General features: G+C 45.4%; 3 non-coding genes across 3 annotated transcripts; all 3 read left to right on the forward strand.

Annotated features, from left to right (window-relative positions):
* The first annotated feature begins 4704 nt into the window (after positions 1 to 4704).
* On the forward strand, positions 4705 to 4777 carry trnar-ccu (transfer RNA arginine (anticodon CCU)). The gene has a single exon. It is a non-coding gene; the product is annotated as a tRNA-Arg (tRNA).
* A 2479-nt stretch (positions 4778 to 7256) lies between these two features.
* On the forward strand, positions 7257 to 7338 carry trnas-aga (transfer RNA serine (anticodon AGA)). Its single transcript has one exon. It is a non-coding gene; the product is annotated as a tRNA-Ser (tRNA).
* Positions 7339 to 8106: 768 nt separating this feature from the next.
* On the forward strand, positions 8107 to 8180 carry trnai-aau (transfer RNA isoleucine (anticodon AAU)). The gene has a single exon. It is a non-coding gene; the product is annotated as a tRNA-Ile (tRNA).
* Positions 8181 to 18004: the final 9824 nt, after the last annotated feature.

Consider the following 18004-nt stretch of genomic DNA (forward strand, 5'->3'; position numbering starts at 1 on the left):
GTGCAATGTACTGTAGTGTTCCCGTTCATTGAATTTGCAGTTCTGCATCAGACCTCTAATTCGTTTCCTTAGCTTGGATTTAAGCCACGAAGCAGGCTTCTACTGTATAAACGTCTAGAGGAATCACAAACTATTTGAGAGGCCATCATCCCAGGGGGAACTGACAAAGTCTATCCCTAAACACCTAGCGCAGTCTCTCAAGAGACTGTCAAAAATCGCTTTCTCCGTTTGCGTTGCAAGTAAGTGAAAACGCGGTCTCAACCCAGAGCCACTTGGGAGCAGCGGCACATAAATACTGTTACTGTCACTGCTCGATACCGATGTTAGCCTACTGTACCATGTTCAGCCACCGCTAGAAAATGTATGGCTCTAGTTCTGGAGCAAACGACAGGAGGGCCAACGTCGAACGGGCACACATGTCAGACATGGAAACCGACGAGAGTGGGATTCGAACCCATACATGCAGAGCACAATGGATTAACAAGCCATCGCCTTAACCAATCAGCCACCTCGTCAACAGAACTGGGCTGTCCCAACTGAGTTGGCGCGCTCCAGATGACTTCTGGTACCTTTAGGGTACGGTGTTCCCTGAAGGGCTCTCAAACCCCGCATTTCAGATGCCTAGCTGTATCGCTGATGTGTTGCACCTCAGAATCACTTTTAAACCTTACCTCTGGTATCTTTAATCCCTATTGCTCAACGCATGGTGAAAGTATTGCATAAATGTGTCTGAAAATGAGCAATGGGCACCTGAGAGTCATTTTCCTGTTCCACGTGCGATTTCAACATTTTCCTTGGGAGATGTCAAGCCAGCAAGCCACTGCTGTGGTTCAGTGGCCAGTGTGGAGTTCAGTCGCCCTGTTGTACACAGAAAGCACATTGAGCTCCTTGGACATGAAAAGTTCCAGATGAAAGCCATTTGTCATCCTTTCTCTTGGTGTCGATGTTGCTATTGTATGTAAAGGTGGCAACTTGCTCAGCGAGCAGGCGGAGCACACACCGAATGCAGATGTGTCTGAGTGGTGTGTCCAAGTGGCTGCAAAAGGACAGCACTCCTGGGGAGCCGTGGCTTAGTTGGTTAAAGCACCTGTCTAGTGAACAGGAGACCCTGGGTCTGAATCCCAGCGGACAACCGCTAGACTTAATTAAACACAAGTATTCCTTTCCTGTCTTTAACACGACTTGTTTTTCTTAAAATAGATGCAACTTGCAAAACATGAAATACAAACCTTGCTAATCAGCGCTAGCAGCTGGCAAAAAAAAAGAAGTCAGCAATGTTTTTTTTCTTTAACCTTAACCCTGCTAATGGAGAAGAGTTAAACGACCGAGTCTATGCAGCTTAAACGGTGCGCACGTTGGGTTCTTAGCTGAAAGGGTGGTAAATCACGCTCACCCCAGTCCTTAATCTTTTAAAGAGGATACAAAATTGAACATAGTCGCCACATCACATACATCCTGTTCAATGATAAAAAGGTAACATCTATCCTCACTCCAGAGTAAATCTCACGTTGAGGGCATATTTTTTTTCACTTTGCCGTGAATCGGGCTCCGCTGCACAGAGGAGAGAGGACAGGTGACAGGGGAGTCACACGCTGGCGGTTTGACTACGCGGAAGATCACTGAGGGATCCACAGTATATGGACCCTCCGTGCGCCATCAGTCCACACTCCGGACTCTGAATCCTACCATCCGAGTTAAGATCTCGGCGGAACCTGAGGCGCAGTTCCGTCTTAAAACGTAATCTGGTGAGCATTTCTAGAATCGTTCTTGTATAGATGCAGCCTTTAATGTGTTGCTAGGTTAAAATTGATGACTTCTTGAACTTCAGTAGGCAACTGCCCTCTTGAGTTCGGATTTAATTTCTTTATTACAGGGGCGCTTTTATGAAGACAGAGTCATGTTCAGGTACTTTGCTTGATGGAGGAAGCTCATTTCGGACTCTGTGATCTGCTCACCTGGAAAGGTCTGCTGTACTACTACAAGAGAGAAGTACAGTCTGGAAGAAGGGACAATTTTATGATGCTTTGGAAGATAATGTTTTTTTTTTCTTTGAAATCGAAATGAATCAGAATATCAGTGCAAAAGACAAACTCTTGGTTTGGTTTAAAGAGATATGGTTTTAAAACAGACAAAATGTAGAAAACAGATGTTTCTCACTTTTGGAAAAGAATGGACCGGAGGTAATATTTTACTAGTTGCAGTGCTGATCTCACTGGGTTACAGTCCTGCAGTGTCACACCAGGGCCAGTGGTGCAATGGATAACGCTTCTGACTACGAATCAGGAAATTGCAGGTTTGACTCCTGCCTGGTTCGGGTCGATTTTAAATGCATCGGGCTACTCCCTAAGCAGTCTGTGCTACTTACTGCATTGTAATCGTACCCAGTAAGAGATTTCCTTCATGTAAATGAACTGCACCTGACAGCTTTAGAAAAACACCTGGGCTCAGTACGGTGCTGAGAGCTCAGCGTTGCTGTTGTTCTAATTAGCACGCACTGCATCGGCTATGAGCCCGAACTTTTCAATTATTCCGATCAGTAAGTCAACACGTAGTCCACATGAAAGGTAGAAATATTCTCTTGTCTGTCTCTTGTTTGTATAGAACTGAATGTCCCTGACAATGTACTGTTAGTTTTAATTGAAGAACGGCATTTGTGTTCAAATATACCAGACAAGTTTACGTAACTGCTCACGCGACACTCAGTTATAATTAGTCAAGAAATAAAGTCGAACAACAGCTGCGGGTTTGATTCTGAACGTATGAGATTTCAGCGCCTTTTACTTCCATTGACAAATGATAGAGATTCGAAGAGAGATCCTTCAGACCAGCAAGCAAACCCACGGCTATTTCGGTTTTCTATCTAGGCAACGTTGGTGTCTGCAATAGCATACATGAAAGCGTGATGCAATTTCTGTGGCTACATTTGTTGCACGTCATGCACAGTAAGAGTGTTTCTAACACCAAATAAAAAGTCAACAATTAGCGATGATGCCTTCTCCTCAGTTAACCCACTGAAACCCTTGCTGTTAACAGTTCTTTACTGCGTGCTTTACGAGCACCTACATATCGTGTCGGTTCTTTCAGCTTTATTCATTAGGTTTTCAAAGGCATAAGTAGAGCACCAGAGGTGCGAACGCAAAATGTGTGGTTATCTGAAGAACTGCTTTCCATGGCAGCGGGTCCAAGCGATTTAGCGTTTTTATAGTACCGGGAAAGGAGAAGCGGCACTTTGCCTTTGCCGCGCAGGCACAAGGCGACGTGCGGCAGACGCCGGAGTCGTCGAGTTCCGAACCTGCGCGGGGAGTCCCAAACGCACTTAACCACTCGGCCACGACAAAAGCGAGCTCGCTGCCGCCGCATTCCTCCTATAATCTAACACGGAGTGCGAGGTGGCTGCGGAAACCTTTTTAAAGTCGCTCTCCGTTAAAAAAAAATACCTTTCACAAGATTCGTGCCGGCAGACAGACACGCCTCAGATGGTTTAAGGCTGGCTTCACGTTCAAATGATAAAGTCCCCCAGTCCGGATGTCAAAATGCAACTTTGGCAGACAGAAAAAACATCAACAAACCACAAATGGTTTTTACAAGCAGCACCACACTGCACTTTCAAAAGCATTTACATTCGTGTTAGACGCAGGAATTGCCTTTGATTTGCGCGCTTACGAACGCCATGGAAAACGAAACAAAACTAAAGCCCTCAGCTCCTGCACTTGATTATAATGCCGTTACGTGTCGAAGCAGGAATTTATGTCATCCTACCACTGCAACACGGGGAATAGAGAGAAATGAGCACACGCTACGAATTGTCTCTAATCAGTCCCTACAGTTGTAAGGCGCCTGGAAGCGTGCACCCCCAGCATTAATCTTTGCGCATCTGTGCAAGGTAAACTCTGGAGCAGTCTCTGAAACGGCTCAAAGGAAACAAGTGATGTAATTCAAGGGAAAGGCTTGGGTCAGTTTCAGACGGCCTCCAACAGGGAGATTCAAGCGCCCCACCTTCAGCCCAATCTGCGCTGCCAGAACGCCAACGGCTCCTCTGCTCTCCGGGGTGCGGTTGTGACCCCGTAACCTAAAGTGTTGGTGGCAGACAAATGGAGACTAACAGGTGACGTCCTAGGACATGACTTCATTGTGACACTCGGTGGGGATGGTGACCATTGCTTGGAAAAGAGTGCGAGGCCCCTTTAGAAAAACATTTTGTTAACAGGCATTCTGCCTCAGCCTAAACACCTATAGCTTGCAAAGAGCATGCTATTAGACAGGCACCTCTACAAGACCTTAAGAGTCTCTTAAACTAGTGATAGTAAGGTGTTCCCAATGGGCGATGTTCGGCTTTCAAATCATCACTCCGTGGAAGCGCCGAGATGCAGCTGTTTAAGGCTTAGAAGCAGCTGACTGTTTCACTACCTAGCTGATCACTGTCAGTCAGGGAGCTTAGAGGTGAAAAGCCTGTCTGAGAGACAATTCGCCGTCGATCAGTTCAATATGTTCCGTACCAGCTCGGCGCACCTGAGATCATCTTGGTAGCCGTGTAGCTCAGATGAGTGAGAGCGTGTGTGTGTACCACCGTGATTGGATGCCGGCCCTTCTCAGGTCACAGTAAACCTTCTGCTGCCTAACTTCCCTAATTTTGGGGATCCCTTTGAAAAATCAAAGGAAAAAAAAAACTGGCTCTTCATCAGCGTGATCGACCCAACCCAGTGTGCCCCAGTGGCCTAATGGATAAGGCACTGGCCTCCTAAGCCAGGGATTGTGGGTTCGAGTCCCATCTGGGGTGCTCCTGTCCCTTTTTGAGCGTACAAATGTCCTTGTGATTTGCAAAGCTGCAACCCCACCTTACTCAGTGAGCGTCTCTGCTTTTCTCTCACATACAGTTGGGAGAAAAACTTTTGTAAACAGCCCTTCGGAATGATGTGGATTTCTGCATGAATGGCTCCTAACATGTGATCTTATCTTTATCTAAGTCATAATAATTAATAAAGAGAGTCTGATTTAACAAAGAACACACACCCAACATTTGACATTGCTGTTTCTTTATTGACCAAATGGTTTAAACAATCAAGGTCATTGATGGAAAAAGTACGTGAACCCTTATATTAAGGAGCTAGTGGAACCTCCTTTATGACAAAAACCTCAACCCCCACTTTCTGTAGCGGCTTGTCAGACCTGAGCAGCGGTTAGGAGGTATTTTGGCCTATTCCTCTATGCAAAACTGTTTCAGTTCATGTATATTTTTGGGATGTCTTGCGCTGAATGGCCTGCTTCCGATCACGCCACAGCACTTCAATGGGATTGGGGTCAGGACTCTTACTTGGCCATCCCAACATACGGAATTTCTTCTGTTTCAGCCACTCTGTTGTTGATGTACTCCTTTGTTTTTGTCATGTTGCAAGACCCAGCGTCTTTTGAGTTTTAGATCACAGGCAGACACCCTGACATTCTGCTGTAGAATTTCCTGATACATCTCGGAATTCATCGGTCCCTCGATGATTGCAAGCCGTACAGCCTCCGCCATGCTTCCCAGGTGGGATGAGATTTTTGAGTTGGTATGCGGTGTTTTGTTATCTCCAAACATAACGCTGTGCACATTTACCAACAAGTTCAACTTTTGTCACGTCTGTCCACAGAACATTGTTCCAGGAGTTGCTGTGGAACATCCATGTGGTCTTTAGCAAACTTGAGAGGGGCATTGGTGGTTTTTTTGGGGGGAGAGCAGTGGTTTCCTCCATGGTGACCTCGCATGATCACCACTCCTGTTCAGATTTCTTCTTATGGTGGACTCATGAACACAGACGTAAGACAAAGTAAACCACCTGTTTGCTAGATCCCATCCCCACTCAGCTAGTCAAAGATTCCCTCGAAGGACTGGCAGGACCTATAATTAGTATGATGAATGCATCGCTTGCGTCAGGCGTCGTACATGATCAATTTAAGGTAGTGGTTCTTAGACCGCTCCTTAAGAAGTCAAATTTGGATCCACAAGTTCTTAACAACTACAGGCCTGTCTCAAAGGTCCCATTTCAATCTAAAAGTCTTGAAAGAATAGTTGTTGCCCAACATCAAATGGATTCAAATAATATACTTGAGAAATTTCAGTCTGGTTTCTGAAACTGCATTAACAAGAGTCGTAAATTATATTCTCTTAGCTACTGATGCGGGGAATGCAACAGTGCTAGGTTGCAACAGTGCTAGGAATGCAAACTTTAGGTTGCGCTTCTTCATGCTGCATCATTGGCATGAGTGGAGCTTTTTAAACGTCTGTACTTACTGCGCCCCATAAGAAATCGTTTGTCCCTGTTCAAAAGAGATTGTGCGATGTCCTGCAGCGTTCGCAAAGCAAACCTTTGACAGTTTGAATAGAGGAATTTATTCTGCTTCCTGTGCATGCAGTAGTTACAAACTTGAACGTCTTTGCACGATCTCCTGCAGTTTTCAGTGGGCAGGCTTGGTGAGATGGCTTGGAAAAACGCACTGTGTTTCGGCTCGGGAAACATCATGAGCAGTGTCCTGCGTGTTTTCTGTGTATAGCTGTCTTTTAACGCATACAGAATTCATTCGAAATCATTGATTTCTCCAATTAACAAGGATCCGTTAAATGATGAGTCAAAGTAACATCTAATCGGATTAGTTTCCTTAGAGCTGGTTCAGAGTTTGGTCAAGAGTTTACCTTTCACAGATGAGCAAAGAAGAATGTTGGGGGTGCACGCTTCAAGGCACCTTACAGCTGTAGGGAGTGATTCGAGACGATTCGTGGCGTGTGCTCGTTCCCATATACCATACGCCCCGGCGTGCAGTGCTAGGATGACGTACAATACCGCTTGGGGACGTAACAGCGTTATATGCAAGTGCGGGACATGAGGGTTTTCGTTTGTTCGTTTTGTTTTGCTCTGCTTTGCTTTGTTTTGCTTTCCATCGCGTTGGTAAGAGCGTAAATAAAAAGGCGATTCCTGCGTCTACCACTAATGTAAGAGCTATTTCAAGTGCGACGTGGTGCGGCTTTTCAAATGCTTGTGGGCATTTCTCTGTTGTTGATTCTTTTTTTGTGTGTAACAAAGTGGCATTTTCATGTCCGGACGGGGAGACTTTATCATTCAGACATGAAGCCACCCTTAAGTCCTCTGAGGCGTGTCTGTCTGCAAGGCTTGTATTTTGGAAATGTTTTTTTGAAACGGAGAACGACTTTGAAATAGGCTTCCGCCGGCGCCTCGCGATCCAGGTAAGATTGTAGCAAGAACGCAGCGGCGGTGGGGCTTGCTGTAGTCGTGGCCGAGTGGTTAAGGCGATGGACTAGAAATCCATTGGGGTCTCCCCGCGCAGGTTCAAATCCTGCCGACTACGTTGTCCGCCTCCAGTCGGTGTGTTCCGGCGCAAGCAAAGAAGCGCGCCTCTTTGCTTTTCCTGGTGGTTTTAAAACGCCCAATCGCTTGTACCCGCTGCCTTTGAAATAAATTCTTCAGCGTCCGCGAATGGCATTTTGCAGCTGGAAGCATATGTCGACGCTTTTTGCACAGAGCACCAAAAAAGCGTCTTTTTTGAAGGCTCAGACACTGAGCGTTGGTGGTTCAGTGGTAGAATTCGTGCCTGTCACGCGGGAGGCTTGGGTTTGATTCCCGGCCAATGCAGTGGCTTTTGCAGCGAGCGGCTCCATCACTTGCATCCCCTTGCAACTCGCAACTGAAAACCCACTGAAGCTAAGCAGGTGTGAGCCAGGTCAGTACCCGGATGAGGGTGAGCTACAGGGAAAAACAAAGCTTCCAGCTGGATGCGGTGTTAATGGTGCCGGCGGGGGGGCGCTCACCCTGAGGTCTGTGCGGGTCCCAATGTCCCAGCATAGTGACGGAGACGCTGTGTTGTAAAAGGGCGCTGTCTTTCGGATGAGATGTAAAACCGAGGTCATAGTGCTCTGTGGTCATTAAAAGTGACCACCAAAACCTTTGACAAAAGCTCTTGGTAATTGATGGTCTTCAATAATGCTTCTCCTTTAGGTACATTTTAAATCAGCTGAAAAATGCTGTGAAATGGGGGGACACTTCAGGCCAGTGTAGGATTTGGGTTACAAGAACCATGAAACTGCACGAGAAAGCCCGACGAGGACCACTGTCGCGAGGCTGGTTAGCTCAGTTGGTTAGAGCGTGGTGCTAATAACGCCAAGGTCATGGGTTCGATCCCCGTACGGGCCAGGTTCTTTTCTCCTGTCTTACCAAAGCTGTTAGGTTCCTTTCCGTGGTGAGATGGGTTGTCATGCAACGCTGCCACATAGTGCCGACAGACAAGAGTGTTGCGGGAGAAGAGAAAAGTGTTTGAAGATTTAAGAGTCTTAGGTGGAGTCAAAATCAAGTGTCACAAATGCAAGTGGTTGGATTTCCAATGTTTAATATGGTAAAAATAAGCAGAAGTTATCTGCCGGTCATGGCACAGTCTGCCATGCTTTTGTCAGATACTGTAAAGTGGTGTCGAACTGGAGCCTCACCATTTGCATATGTGAGGCTCCAGTTATACATCGAGTGTCACATTAAATGACAAAAATGAAGAGAGTTAAAGCAGCTGGAGAGGTTTTCTTACATCTTTTGAGCTGACACAGTTTTGGAAAATGTTTCCTTCACGCTGCACTGTACAATATAGGCAGCCAAGAGTCTCCAAAACAATACAGAATTGACAGATAGGAGAAAATTCCCACTCGTCCTGAAGTTCCCAAAATCCAGCACTGAGCGTAAACAAAGTGTCTAAGTAGCGTGGGAATGCTAACCCTAACCCTAGCTGGAGTTTGAGCAATCCAGCACTGAGCGTAAAAAGATGAGTCAAAGTAACGTCTAATCGGATTAGTTTCCTTAGAGCTGGTTCAGAGTTTGCTCAAGAGTTTACCCAGTGGGCATTGATTCGTCGAATATACGTATATTCACGGCGAAAATACGGCTATACGTATATATACGTCGCCTCGACGTATAATCAACGTCGAATTGCAACCGTAAAATCGACGACATTAATAAACGCATATATAACGTCGAAAACACATCTAACACAGTGCCTGAGGCTTTTTACTGTATGTATCGTGTGTGCCGCAACTAGGAGTATACGGCACTCTGCACAGTGTACGAAGTAAATTATTTTCGCAGTAATTAATTTACACGTGTATAATAAATATAGTAAATATAATAAATTAATTACTGCGAAAATAATTTTCTTCGTAAATCCTGCAATCCAGATGATTGGGGTATTGGTGCATGGCTACAGTCTGTGCTAGGAACATGGAGAGGGTCTCTGGTTCAATACATATTTGTGGGTCTGGTATTATTCGTTATGATCATATCGTTAATATCCTGTTTGAAAAACATGTGGACTAAAGCTGCTGCTTCTGTGCTAATTGTACGCCCTGAAGGGATCATGAAGGTCAAAAAATGATTTCATGGGAAAGGTTCTCTTATCTAGTGGCAGAACCTGATGGGTAGAACAATATAGTTTTAAGGGGGGTTACCCTTGGGAGTGATTCCCCTAGATGCAAATGATTATTGTGGTTTATTTGTTCATAATAAGATGTTTTGCAGGAACGGAACAAAGAGAAATTTTACAACTTCAGCTAGAATTGTTCTGCAAAACGTCACAGCTGAGGCAGGGGAACAATGTGTAGATTTTTCTAAGAGTTATTACCCAGTTGTTGACCAATCTGTTGACCAATGTTGACCAAAAAAGCCTAGGATTATGCTGGGCTCCAGCCCACAGGGATTTACCTGTGCTGTAAGAACTAATGAGTGAATAAGGAGACTGGATTCTGGTGAAAGACTTCAGGAAAAAGAAATGGTGTTCACTCAGGTGGAGGGGGCTGTACCAGGTGCTGCTGACCACTGCCACTGCTGTGAAGGTCACAGAAATGGTGCCCTGGATTCATGCTTCCCACTGTAAAAAGGTCACAAACGAACTGAGCAAAGCACAGGAGTGATGTCTCCACAAGGACAGATGGGGATAACCTGCTTGGGACTGATGTGCACAGCCTTTTTCCTTTTTATGTAGAAGCCTGTCACCACCCCAAAAGAGGAAGAATCTAAACACGAAGCCTCTTTGTATACAAACTGGCTGAATGAAACTGATAATGAGGGGGATATGAGTAATTTGTGGTATAAATTTATAAATCATACTGTAAAGTTAAAGAAATTTAATGCATCTTGTTATATATGTGCTTTAATGCCTCATTCTACAGCCTCACCCATGCGACTTTTTATGAAATGTACTCTTTTATTAATATCACGTTAGAAGGCTTAGACGCTATCAAACAAGAATTAAGGGGAGTTAGATTAATGGCACTTCAGAACAGGTTCGTGCTGGACCTTCAAAATGCAGCATCTGGAGGAGTCTATGCTTTAGTAGGAGACTCCTGTTGTACATATATTCCAGCTAATGACTATGATTACGGAAATCTTACGCTCGCTATTCAGCATTTGAAAGAACTAAAAGACAATGTGAATAAACAGAGAGGCATAAAAGATACACTGGCTTTTCTCTCCTGGTTAGAATCACTGTTTGGGCCAGGGGGAATGTTTTTCTTTTAAGTTACTAACACCGATTATAGGGGCTGTGATACTTGTCTTCCTGTTTTTATGTTGCTGTATGACATGTATTATTCCAATGCTTCGAAATATGGAAATATGGTACCTAGGGGGATAAACTGTTCATCCTTCCAGTCTGGAGAATTGGCAGCTGTCTGACGTCAGTAAGTGATCCTTAAAAATTAATAGTTCCATGACAGTGTGCATCACCAGAAAATCAATTTCAATGCATTAAAACTCTTGTTATCCTTCTGATCATTGAAGTGTCATTGCCCCAGCACTGTATACTCTTACTTTTGACGCCTGTCTGAAGTTGGATCCATTTCTAAGAATGGTGACTCACATATCCTCATGCTCAACTTTGGCTCAACCACACAAACTATGAAGATAATCATCTGCTTTTGCTCCAAGATTTATGTTACTAGGCTCTCTCCTGGGGATCCTCGTGTTCAAACATTGCCCTTATTGTGGATGATCCATGACAGAATTCAGGGAATTCAGAATTCTGATACCTCAGCTCAGATTCTGACTGGGCAGACTGTCATTGCCTGGTGTGAATGTGTGCATATCTGTTTTTGTGCATGTTCTGTGGCCTGTTGTACAGTACATCACAAATGAAAGGGAAATGGAAAACTAAAATAAGACTCAAGTGTTTTATCTTTCATTAACAGTGTTTCATTAGTATCTATGCTAGATCCTGTCATCCACTGCTTACCACGACAGGCTCTAGCACGGGATAGCAGCTAATACATTTAACAATCTCACTGCACAATGTTGTATATTCAAGGGCTGATCTTCTGTACTTTTTCTTTCACTTTTCATTTCCAAGAAACTCAGTCCTGCCAGGAATAATCTGAGAACAAAATCAATCTGAGTGAAAATCTAAGCAGAGGAAGATTGTTTTACAGAGTCAACAAGGTCTAATTCAAGGTCATCAGCACTAACAACATTCTCTCTGGAGACAGGCGATAAGAAAATTGAAAGTGTGTATTGTTACACAACAGCAGAGACTATGAGTTATGCTATCATGAGAGTGGTGATGGATTTTTTTCATTGCTTAGTTTTGCAGGTTCTGTACATTTGAACATTCAAAGTGACTAAAGTAAAGGAGTTTTCCCTTTTTACCACATAATTCCCAAAAATCAACACTAATAGAAAGCCTAATTCCAGCCAAGATTCAATTACAGTCTCTCAAGCATTCCAGCAGTGGATTTCATGACTTCAGACAGCCATCTTTATCAGTGGAGAACTCAATGCTCTGAGGTTTACTGGCAGAGTCTCACACTGGGTAATATGTTGGTAAATAATGTCCTATGGAATTCTACTATTGATAAATTCTACTATGGAACTGGGATGTGTCCTGAAAAAATCTTCTATGATAGTGGTACAGTCCATCACACCCCACCTACAGCCTTTAAAAGAGAAAAAAAAACTGACAACAACAAAGTAAGTCTGTGGTGTAATCAACTAGGTCTTGCAAACATACTTAACCTCTTCCAGCTACCAACATTACAAATGCTGTTTACACATTAGATGGTTATTTTTTGGCTTCTGATATTATGGTGGAAAAAGAGCCCTGGAATCTTTGTAGAAGGACAAAAGACGGAAAGAACAGGCAGTGTAACCATGGCGAAGAGAAGGGAAATATTGGAGAGAGCTTTTTTCATACACTTTTTATCATTGTTTTTCCAGCCCAACAATGATCAACTAATATGGGCAGGCGTCCTGTGCCAAATCCAATCTACCTTTCTTCCAAGCATACAGGAATGTCAGTGAATTAAATATTGACATATGAAAATACCCAAAAATATGCAATCACACATATGCAGTTTGAGCAAACATAAGACAATACCCAAGTACCACAAACTACCAGGCATCATTAGCAGTTCAGGTGGGGAGCTGTGTCAGCATGCGTAGGCTGCAAAGGAACAAGTAATAGGTCTATTCCATGCTTAAAAGAGAAGAAAGAAAACACAACATTTCAGCCGTGGAGCCCTCACACCTGAAGAAGGCTCCACGGCCGAAACGTTGTGATTTCTTTCTTCTCTTTTCATCTAGTGTCATTAGCCAGTTCCTGTCAAAATAAAATAGAAAAGGATAACATTCTAGAGAGAGTTTGAAATACCAAGGTACAATTTAAACCATATTTCTTCCACTACAACCACAATATTTTGGAGAGATCGCTGAGCCTAACTGTTCTGGCATGTCCGTTAGCCTCCGTCCTGCTTCAGCAATGAATGCAACGGGGCACATTCTGAGGGAGATGCGGTCAATCAGGTTACAGGAAAACCACACTATGCTTTTTTTTGAGATCCTGAAAAGGACAGAGGGGCCATGTATATGTGTGCAGCTGGATATGTAATTGCAGGTGGCGTAGCAAATTCTGCTGAAGCCCCACTGCCTGGTGTGGATGGTAGCTGTGCATGTTGCAGCAGAATTGTGCATGTGAGATCAAGGGGGCATGTCATGTGTTTGATCACTTCACTCCCTTCCGGAAGCACGTGACTCCCTGAGTCCAAAAAATTTGTAAGTTCTTTGGATGACCTGTGGACCGATCTTTCACGATGAAGAATTCCTTAAGAAGAATAGATCTCGGCCCACCATCCCAATGCCTCCATCTGAAAACAGCAACCTCCCACTGCCCTTAGTCTGCAAGGCAGTCCTTTCAAGTGCGATGATGACGCCGGGACCTTCGTTGCCTATTGTACGAGCTGAACTTTTGTGCTCATCAATTCAAGGCTCTTTCCATCAACTCATCTTGTCTTTTGACGCTTCATGTTTTGTGCTCCTTTGACTATCGGCATATCGGGTGACTGCAAACACTGAAGTTCTTGCTTACGGAGTGTGGAACAGTGTTTTCAAGTGATCGCTGTTCTGTCATGTTGACGCCGAGTGAATCTTTCTTTGGCAACATGGGCAGGCTGACAGCAGCGCGAGCTAAAGTAATGGCAAATTTCTTGACTTATTTCTGAATGTGAATGTTCTTTAGAAAAGGGATGCGGCGTTGCTTCTCCCCCGTGTAAAGGTCACGCATTCCAGACGTGGTTATGAGCGAACAGTTGCCGCAAGTGTTTGAAAAGAGCAAGAGAGGAAGCAGCCCTGCCCCGTGTGAGGATCAAACTCAGGACCTTCAGACGATGAGACTGACGCGCTACCAACTACGCCAACGAGGCCAGCTGCAGTACACAGCTGGAAAGTTTGCCTCATATGGATTTCAGTCGCCCGTTCCCTAATCTTTAGACGCCCTCTGCTGGATGTTGCATTTGCCTTTTGATCTCACCGATACTTTTTTGGTCTGTTTCTGTTGCGAGTCCGTTTTTCAGATCTCACCTAGCACAAGTCTCTCTGGCTGAAGTGGCCTCTCTGCTTCAGCATCGTGCCCTCACTCAGCCATTAAAAACGTCACTCGGACTTCTGACATGCTGACATGAAATGTCAAGAGAGAGTGGCGGAGACGCTCAAGGCAGAGAGAAGATGAAGAGGGGGCGTGGCTGCAAAATGATTGACAGCTGCATGACGCTCTCCATGCAAGGCGTGACCACAGGCTAAAGGACACCTTTCGGCACATCAAGCTCTAAGCACACACCTGGAGGACGTGGTAAATGATCCCGTTATCTCTCGCATGCAAAGCGAGCGCTGTACCATGCAAGCTAACCCCCCTCGCTGGGGCTCATGCCTCGGTGTCGCCTAGTGCCGCTTGTTCCCCTCTTACCGGGTGCAGTTCACTGCCCTTCGTCTGCAAGGCAGTCGTGTAATTGCGGCTTTCTTGACTTATTGATGAAGGTCTGACTGGACGAGCGAATGACGCCTCTCCCCCGTCCTCAAGCTCGCTGACAGAATAAATTGGAAAGTGCTGCCGTGGCTCATTGGTTTAGGGGTATGATTCTCGCTTAGGGTGTGGGAGGTCCTGGGTTCAACTCCTGGATGAGCCCTTGTGTGCTCTTTTTGTCCTCGTCCACAAGACTGGGAACTGCATGGGCGAATGTGAAGAAGATCCTTCTCGAACGTGCAAACCGTGCGAGAAGAGGGGGCGCTTGTTTCCAGCCAAAACTTCTCGCGTGTGAGACGAGCTGACCATCGCTGCAGGAGGTGGGAGGGTCACTCTGGTAGACAGGGCTGACCTTCGGCAATAGGATTTATACTCTCCAAGATGATATTTGCACTTTCTGGAGAGGCGATTTTCTCCACTTCAGTAGCCCGATTTCGTCGATTGCGTGGAGAGGGCTGTAGAATGTGGCGGCGCCTTTCCTGCTCCGTCCATGACAGGCGTGCTGGTCTCTGGAGAGAGAGCACGGTCCATCAGCACACTCCAATAAAGGCACTGGAAGCAGCTGAATCGCAATGGCGAAGCTCAGCGCTGGGCCGCTGGGCACATCTTACCACCGTTTCCGTAATGTAGTGGTTATCACGTTCGCCTCACACGCGAAAGGTCCCCGGTTCAAAGCCGGGCGGAAACAGCCTTCTTTTGTCGCCACGCACAAAAGGGGATTGGGGATTCGCCTAGCGCTGTGATCGAACAGACCCACTCACCTCTTAGTGTGGCGGGATCTGCACAGTGCATGTCGCAGCGCATCCTGCTTTCACTTCAATGCGCGTCCTGATGTACCCCGGTCTCCCGCGTGACAGGTGGGGACAGGTGACAGGTCCTATACTAACGAGGAAGACATCGCTCTCTCCGACCCCCGGCATCGTGTCCCGACCCACCGTGCTGGAAGCCGACGGGTGCTGTGATTCCTTTACGGAGCAGAAATGACAACCGAGGAGCCGAGAGATCATTTCAGCATTTCGCGTCTGAACGGAAAACACAAACGACCAACTCAGAATGACTTGCCTTTGACGCTTTTCAAAGCGTTCTTTGTGCACGGCGACTGCGCCGCCTAGCAGATACAAATGGGTTGTACAACTTTAAACTAGCAAATGGAAGACAGCTAAGCCCCCTCTCTTTTAGCCCAGGTTCGATCTGTCTCCCAGAATCACCAGGGCGCACACACACACACCCGTGCCGTTGAAGTGCTCTGCTTCATTTCTAAGGGCAACTCAACATTCACTCCTACCCCGAGTGCAGAAAAGACAGTGTCTGCAGCAACAGCAGCTCAGGTCTCTGCACAGGAGCTAAGCTGCCCCCATCTCCTCTGCTCTGCGGCTCCTGTGGAGTGGAGTCCTGCCTGGAGCTGTGTTTGCAGGCGGCGGCTCCCCGCGCCCTGTCTGTGCGTCGTGAAATTAATTAATAACGTTAATAAATTTATAAAGTTAATAAAGTTATAAATTTGAAATTAATAACGATATAATTATATTCATGTACCGCAACACAAGAATAGTACACGCTGTACATTGTCTGTCGATAATGTTTCTGTAGTGCTTTTTCAGCATTCAGCATATGACTGTGCTGGTGGTGCTGTGGGTTAGGTTCCTGACTTCCATATCACACGGTCTATGATTGAATCCCATCGAACTATGACTTTACTTTTTAACAAACATTTCTTTGAAAAAATGAAACGTTTCCCTTGGTCAGAGATTAAATAAAACCTCACTTTTTTTTTGAGGTTTTACTGTGCAGAGTGAGGTTTTACCTCACTTTTTTTGAGCAGAAGGTTTACTGTGACCTGAGAAGGGCCGGCATCCAACCACGGTGGTACACACACACGCTCTCACTCATATGAGCTACATGGCTACCAAGATGATCTCGGGTGCGCCGAGCTGGTACGGAACATATTGAACTGATCGACGGCGAATTGTCTCTCAGACAGGCTTTTCACCTCTAAGCTCCCTGACTGACAGTGATCAGCTAGGTAGTGAAACAGTCAGCTGCTTCTAAGCCTTAAACAGCTGCATCTCGGCGCTTCCACAGAGAGATGATTTGAAAGCCGAACATCGCCCATTGGGAACACCTTACTATCACTAGTTTAAGAGACTCTTAAGGTCTTGCAGAGGTGCCTGTCTAATAGCATGCGCTTTGCAAGCTATAGGTGTTTAGGCTGAGGCAGAATGCCTGTTAACAAAATGTTTTTCTAAAGGTGTGTCCAAGTGGCTGCAAAAGGGCAACACTCCCGGGGCGCCGTGGCTTAGTTGGTTAAAGCGCCTGTCTAGTAAACAGGAGATCCTGGGTCTGAATCCCAGCGATGCCTTCTTTGTTCTGTCTTCTCGAACAGTACTGGTCATTATGGACAACCGCCTACGGCTAGACTTAATTAAATGCAAGTATTCATTTCCTGTCTTTAACGGGACTTGTTTTTCTTAAAATGGATGCAACTTGCAAAACATGAAATACAAACCTTGCTAATCAGCGCTAGCGGCTGGCAAAAAAAAAGTCAGCAATGTTTTTTTCTTTAACCTTAACCCTACTAATGGAGAAGAGTTAAACGACCGAGTTTATGCAGCTTAAACGGTGCGCACGTCGGGTTCTTAGCTGAAAGGGTGGTAAATCACGCTCACCCCAGTCCTTAATCTTTTAAAGAGGATACAAAATTGAACCTAGTCGCCACATCACATACATCCTGTTCAATGATAAAAAGGTAACATCTATCCTCGCTCCAGACTAAATCTCACGTTGAGGGCATATTTTTTTTCACTTTACCGTGAGTCGGGCTCGGCTGCACAGAGGAGAGAGCAGAGCAATGAGGTCACGGGGACAGGGGAATCACACGCTGGCGGTTTGAATACGCGGAAGATCACTGAGAGATCCACAGTACATGGACCCTCCGTGCGCCATCAGTCCGCACTCCGGACTCTGAATCCTGCCATCCGAGTTAAGATCTCGGCGGAACCTGAGGCGCAGGTCCTTCTTAAAACGTAATCTGGTGAGCATTTTTAGAATCGTACTTGTATAGATGTAGCCTTTAATGTGTTGCTAGGTTAAAATTGATGACTTCTTGTATTTCAGTAGGCAACTGCCCTCTTGATTTCGGATTTAATTTCTTTATTACAGGGGCGCTTTTATGAAGATAGAGTCATGTTCAGGTACTTTGCTTGATGGAGGAAGCTCATTTCGGACTCTATGATCTGCTCACCTGGAAAGGTCTGCTGTACTGCTACAAGAGAGAAGTAGAGTCTGGAAGAAGGGACAATTTTATGATGCTTTGGAAGGTAATGTTTTTTTTCTTTGAAATCGAAATGAATCAGAATATCAGTGCAAAAGACAAACTCTTGGTTTGGTTTAAAGAGATATGGTTTTAAAACAGACAACATGTAGAAAACAGGTGTTTCTCACTTTTGGAAAAGAATGGACCGGGGGTAATATTTTACTAGTTGCAGGGCTGAGCTCACTGGGTTACAGTCCAGCAGCGCCACACCAAGGCCAGTGGCGCAATGAATAACGCGTTTGATTACGACTCAGGAGATTGTAGGTTCGACTCCTACCTGGCTCGGGTCATTTTTAAACGCATCGGGCTGCTCCCTAAGTAGTCTGTGCTACTTACTGCATTGTAATTGTACCCAGTAAGAGATTTCCTTCATGTAAATGAACTGCA

The sequence above is a fragment of the Lepisosteus platostomus genome, unplaced genomic scaffold (genome assembly GCF_059453375.1).
Source record: "Lepisosteus platostomus isolate fLepPlt1 unplaced genomic scaffold, fLepPlt1.hap1 Scaffold_77_H1, whole genome shotgun sequence".
In the NCBI taxonomy this organism is placed as follows: Eukaryota; Metazoa; Chordata; class Actinopteri; order Semionotiformes; family Lepisosteidae; genus Lepisosteus; species Lepisosteus platostomus.